Genomic DNA, 6,179 nt, shown 5'->3' on the forward strand with positions numbered 1-6,179 from the left:
GACCCAGGCCCCTTGTATTGCTAGTGTGTCCTCCTACAAAACCCTGGTCTGTGAAGATTTCATCAGTGTATCCTTTTATTACACCTCAAATGGAACTCTCCTCTTTCAAGTCAGCAAACAGGATTCAACTGATTCCTAACTAATATCAGTGCATGTGGACTGATGTAAATACCCAATCTTCTCCCATCCCCCTCTAGATGTTTACTTTATATTTCTGGAGTCAAAGCAAACAACTTTAACTGTGAAGGTTTTCATCTTCCTTTTTTTTCCTTATAAGTGATGGGGTTGGGAGTTGGTCAGAATATTGGGAAGAAAGTTTTCTAGTAGCAAGGTGGAAGAAAGTGGAGTTTTCCTCAACTTGAATGTCTGTACATAGCAGGGTGAGGAATGAGAGTGGGGAATGGGTGGTGCTGTCTACCAATCCTGGCCCAGAGGCCTGTAATGGACATGGAACCCATGACGTCTGGTAGAAATAACACCGGAGGCCTTACCCCAGCCTCATCTTAATTCTCACCCCAGCTTCATCTTAAATAATACCCAAGAGTCATTTGGTTATTCACAGCCTATCGGTCCCTGACTGTGGTAGTGCACTCTACATGGAATTACAGATCTTATATGTCGAGGAAAATGACTTCATGAACCTCTACTCCACTCCCTAATCTTCTACTCCTTTTGAAATTATACTCTGGTTATGATATGGATAACTAGCACCCAGTCTGTACCAAGAAGATAATGGTTCTCTTAAAATATTCATGTCAGCTGGGTTCAGAGGCTCAGCCTGTAATCTCGCACCTTTGGGAGGCTGAGGTAAGTGGATTGCCTGAGCCCGCGGGTTCGAGACCCGCCTGGGCAGTGAGACCTCATCTCTACAATAAATCAAAAAATCAGCCGGGCTTGGTAGCACGCGCCTGTAATTCCAGCTACTTGGAAGGCTGAGGCGGAAGGATCGCCGGAGCCCAGCAGGTCGAGGTTGCGGTGGCCGCGAGCAGCCACTGCACTCCAGTCTGGGCGACAGAGTGAGACTCCAACTCAAAAATAAATAAATAAATAAATAAAAATTCCGTGTCAGTGTGTGTGTGCGTGCAGATATATTCACACATATATATATTTATATACATATAATATCTTTTTAAGAATAAACGTCATATATAGTCATTGCAAAAAATTTAGCAAGGTCAAAAAAAAACTATTAAAAAGGAAACAAATTGCTAACAACCCAGATGACTCTTTTTTTTTTTTGAGTTGGAGTCTCACTCTGTCGCCCAGGCTACAGGGCAGTGGCACACTCCCAGCCACTCCGCCTCGACCTGCTGGGCTCTGGCGATCTTTCCGCCTCAGGCTTCCAAGTAGCCAGAACTATAGGCACACGCTACCATGGCCGGCTAATTTTTAAAAATTTATTTATTGTAGAGATGAGGTCTTGTCAAGTTGCCCACGGGTCTCGAACCCACGGGCTCAGGCAATCCACTTGCCTCAGCCTCCCAAACTGCTGGGATTATAGGCTGAGCCACCGAGCCCAGCTGCAGATAACTAATATTATTTGAAATACTCTTTTTCAATTTTTTTCATGCACAAATTTTTTTTGCATATTTGGCATGACACTTTCTCACAATATTTAAATCATGATGATTGAGCTGGGCGTGGTAGCGCGTGCCTGTAGTTCCAGCTACTTGGAAGGCTGAGGCGGAAGGATTGCTGGAGCCCATCAGGTCGAGGATGCGGGGGCCGGGAGCGGTCACTGCACTCCAGTCTGGGGGACAGAGTGAGACTCCAACTCAAAAAAAATTGTTTTAATTTAATTTAAAAAAACAAATAAATAAATCATGATGATTTGTCATCATTAGACCTTTCTTTCCTCATAAGGGGATGTGTATATTCTATGCAAGGTATTTAGAAACATGATATTGAAATTTACCAGTTTCAAATAATTTAAAATTGAATCATTTGACCTAGCAGTCCCACTACTAGGGATCTACTCAAAGAAAAATAAATCAATATATTTAAAAAAGAAAAAAGAAAGAAAGAAATTTACCAGTTTCTATGACTCTCCCCAAACAGCTTTCCCAAATAGAATTTCCCTTAGCAGTGATAACCTATGACTTCAAACCAGTAGCCAAAATTCTCACCAAGAAAGAATTTGCCATTTTTGTAGGAAAAATGTTTATATATATTTCATAATAAGCTTTTAAAAAAGGTTTTATAGCTTATACTCTTAAAATTTTGCACAAAAAGCAGCATTCTTATGTAAGCATTTAAGAAGCAAAACACTGATTTCATCAGGATACTGCCTAGGAGACAGTGATCTCTATCTGACGTCTCTGCTCTGTAGCCCAGTTCCGCCTCTGCTTCTGACGAAATGTATGATCTCAGGTAAGTCTCTCTGCAACTCTCAGATTCACTTTCCTCATCTACAAAATAGGGGAATGGACTAGATGATCTAAGAGTTTTGTGTATATGTGTTGTTGTTGTTTTTACCTTTGATATTCATTATTAAAATCAGAAGCCAAATTAAAAGAAACATTCTTATGTCATTTTTCCAAGGATGTCCAGGAGTCCTGGCCCAGAGGCCCACAGTGGATATGTAACCCATGAAGTCTGATAGAAATAACACTGGCGGCACCAAACCAAAGGAGCTGTTTCCCCTCCTAATTTCTGCCATCATGAGATAGTGTGACCATAGCAAGGATTCCTGTTTCAGGTCCATTTTGAAATCATATGTATTCCAGACTGACTTGAAGTCTGTCTTTGGTTTCTCCACATCAACTGAGGACACATTAGAATTTAAGAATGCCCATTGTACCTTTTGGGTTCTTCTCTGCGGACGCTAACTGGGCTCTACAAAGCCAGATACATAATAGGAATCCAATAAATATTTCTTTAATAACAAATGAATGATAGACAAACTAGGCATACTTAGGTTCATGCATCCTTTTGCAGTGAGCCTTGTGCAATGGATTGAAAGAATTTGTTTTTTGCAATTTTCTAAAAGTAAGGTTTAAGCTATTTGCATGTATGAATTACTAAGAGATTTTTCACTCCAGTATGTGATTTCATATGCTTTCATTTAAATTCATCGTGATGGTACAGAGTTGGATCAGATAGATATTATATATAAAGGACATGTCTAGAATCCATCTTAGCTTTGTAGTCCCATTATTATTCTATGGGCCCTCATTGCAGTGCGCTGTGAACACAAAATAAATAAGTAACCTAATGCATAGGATAGACTATGATCATGTAAAAAAAAATGGAATTTACATTCTGGATTACCTTCTGTGCCAGGAACTGTATATATAGCAACTTTCTATCATTAAAAAGCTTATATTAACTCAATGAGGTAAGTTCTAATTTATCTACTTTTCTGCTTGGGAGAGATTCTGTACATGCCTGAAGTCACATAGCTGGCAACAGAATTGAGGTTCAAACCTAGGCTGATAAAATTTCAAAGCTCATATTGTTTTCATTGTCTGAGAGAAAAAAATCGCATTAGCAAAAGGTTGTCTTTATCAAATGGAACAGGTTTCAACAGTGGAAAAAGCCTAAGGGACTATAGGCATCAAATAAAAGATATCCAAAACAGGGGAAATGCAAAAGACAAACAGGACATATTTAAAGAGGAACGTGCTGACGTAAAAGAGAAGAGAAAGAAAAAGAACTCCAGTAACCCAGCTGCAGGCAGCTATTGCCTGAAGAGTGAGCCAGCTCACCTGGCTTTGTTCTTTATTCAAGATAATGGGTTTTTTTTAAAAGGAACCAAATAAAAGGTGGCATACACTTGTCATTCCCAGCAATGAGATCCTTTTGTGAATTGCCAAACACGTTACCTGTATTTTCTAATCTTATTTGTCTTTGGTTTGTTGGGGTGTCCACAGTATGAAAGGGGAACAGTGGACAGAGAGTCAGAAGATTCTAGCTTCAGTGGGGCCACTTGCTACTGTATCATCCTGGACAGGCTCTTCTGCTTCTGGGTCTTGGTTTTCTCATTTCTAAAATATCCACTCTCCTGATCCGATAGTGTTTTGTACATACTCATCAAGTGAAACACATGTGTGAATGTTAATTACATAGCACTATACAAAAATAGCATGTTCCAACTGGAGGCTACAAAGAATATTATTTGTTCTTCTGACACTGGAAATGTGAGAGGAAGGATTTGGGCTGCATAAAGGAGTCTAGAGGTGATTTGGATTTGAGTTCAATCTGGCTGCTTATAGTGACTATAATGATTTTGGAGATACTTGATTAATGTTCTTTCTACTTAGGGTGAAAATAAATAATTTTATCGTCTAGATTGTACTTAACACCCTCTACAATAAAAATGAGAATTTTCACATGAAGCGATGATTTACTTGTGACTCCAGCTATAGCGCTTCTGACCAAGATATTGAAGTTGACAGCAGAAGAAATATAAGCACTCCAACAGTGAGTTGTTCCAAGTGGAAATGATTGCTGTTTCCAGAAACATTTGGCAAGCAGTGTGTGTGGGGAGAAAATAATAACAAAGGCAAAAATGAACAAATGACAATTTAGTCATCAATGTGTGCCCTGTGGAGTCACCAAAGCTAAGGAAGAGATTTTCTGGTTTCAGAGTCATAATTGTCCCTTGTGACTGCATGCAAGTAAAGAAGAATTGGCTTAATATGACCAAATCAGGGAATTTAGGAATCAGTATAAGTAATAAAATGCTGACTAGGTAACGAACTAATTTCTTCTATTTACTGTCTAACTGCCTACTCTCTAACTTATATCAGAGTTGTAACTAATAAATCTTAACAGTATCAATGTGTGTGTATTACCTAGACTTGAAATTCAAAATAGAATCAGCATTCCACAATGAAGATTTTTTAAAGATATGTTATCAGATCCCCTTCCATAGACTTTATGCTATTAAATAAACTATTATAACCTCCCTCTTGTCAGCAGATAAAAATAGAAGAATTAATTCTGGCTTGAATCTGAGGTACTAAAATATTTTTAACTTCCAGGAATTATCAGAATATTGCAAGGTACATTTGTGCAATTTGCTTTTTCTCAATACAGATATGTTAAAGTCCTTTCCCTTTGAAAAATATGAAACAAACTTTAGTAAAAGACTTTTTAAAAAAAATAACTGTTAAAAATTGTCCTTCTGTTGAAGATAATGAAATGAATGTTATAAACCACCGTGGCTTTTATTAACTGTTATTACAGTATTTATGACTTTGAAAGTCATGATCACTATCTGTCTTCTAAAATATGCCTGAGACCCTACCTCATATTTAATTGTGTGCTTACTGATCTACTGAGGACTACTCAGCTACAATTTTCTACATTTTTAAAAAACAACAGATTCCTTTTCTCTTGTATTATGAGAACATTTTACCTCTATCATTCTAAATTGCCTACCTCACATTATGACTAAATTATAATCTTGAGAGCAGGGATTATGACTATCTTATTCATAGCTATGTCTCCAATTCCTTATGTATAGTAGATGCTCAAATGCTTTTGTGGAGTAAGTGGTTGGATTGAAGCAGGAGCCTCTTTTCAATGTGCCATAAGGGCCAAAGTAGAGGGGAACAGTGTGAGAAGAAATTCAGCAATGGTACTAACTGCCACAAGAGAATAATATTATTTCAGCTCACCTTGGGAGAGTCTCCTCCATACTGATTGCACCTAGCAATGTGAAACTCCTATGAATGCTTGAGACAATAACAACAGTTTAAAGTTTTCTATTCATGAGAGAGAAAATGAAACTAAGATACAAGGAAATCGGCATTTGAGTTACCATATTTGGCATAGGAGCTGAGAGAGACTGGAGTGAGACAATCTTTAGCCTGTTATTTGCTAGGTATATGATGCTGGGCACGTTGTTTAATTTTTTTTTTCTCTTATTACTTGGCAGTTTGTCCTAAACGTTGTTTAATTTCTCTGTGCTCCACTTTCATCACTTGTAAACGGGCAGACCTACCCCATAGGTATTGTGAGGATAAATTGGTTAACATGTGTTAGGTGCTTGAAACAGCATTGATCCTGATGCGTTATGAGTATTGGATAGGTAGGCATTCACTGTTTGCTTTATTGTTCTAAAGAAGTCAGTAAGAAGCTGGGTGCTCAGCAGGCGAGGCTGCGGTGGCCGAGAGCGGCCACTGCACTCCAGTCTGGGCGACCGAGAGAGACTCCAACTCAAAAAAAAAAAA

At 38.4% G+C, this 6,179-nt stretch overlaps 1 protein-coding gene across 1 annotated transcript in view; it reads left to right on the forward strand.

Moving 5' to 3' along the window:
• The first annotated feature begins 1,706 nt into the window (after window positions 1-1,706).
• The window catches only part of ZBTB14 (zinc finger and BTB domain containing 14), a 27,586-nt gene continuing 23,113 nt past the window's right edge, over window positions 1,707-6,179 (forward strand). Inside the window, exons 1-2 of the mRNA XM_021711052.1 lie at window positions 1,707-1,734; window positions 6,101-6,111. The gene's annotated coding sequence lies outside the window, so the exon portion shown is untranslated. The remainder of the gene's footprint in view (window positions 1,735-6,100; window positions 6,112-6,179) is intronic.

This window comes from Carlito syrichta, unplaced genomic scaffold (genome assembly GCF_000164805.1).
Source record: "Carlito syrichta isolate Samal-C Ts95f unplaced genomic scaffold, Tarsius_syrichta-2.0.1 Scaffold301835, whole genome shotgun sequence".
Taxonomy (NCBI): domain Eukaryota; kingdom Metazoa; phylum Chordata; class Mammalia; order Primates; family Tarsiidae; genus Carlito; species Carlito syrichta.